Raw genomic sequence first — 204 nt, forward strand, 5'->3', positions numbered from 1 at the left:
TGCCAGGCTGGTGGCTGCTTGGGATCCGGAGAGGGCGCAAACCAAACAGCCGGAGTGTTTTTGTGAGACGAAGGCACTAAGCGATAGGTTAACCATGAATTCGCAGAACGCTTTCTTAGGATGTTTTTGTAATGAAAAACTGCTTGAAATTGTTGTCAGTGGATTTTCTACGCAGTAACTTCTGTGACTTTCTCGTAGCAAAAA

The sequence above is a fragment of the Buceros rhinoceros genome, unplaced genomic scaffold, assembly GCF_000710305.1.
Source record: "Buceros rhinoceros silvestris isolate BGI_N320 unplaced genomic scaffold, ASM71030v1 scaffold27092, whole genome shotgun sequence".
Lineage (NCBI taxonomy): Eukaryota > Metazoa > Chordata > Aves > Bucerotiformes > Bucerotidae > Buceros > Buceros rhinoceros.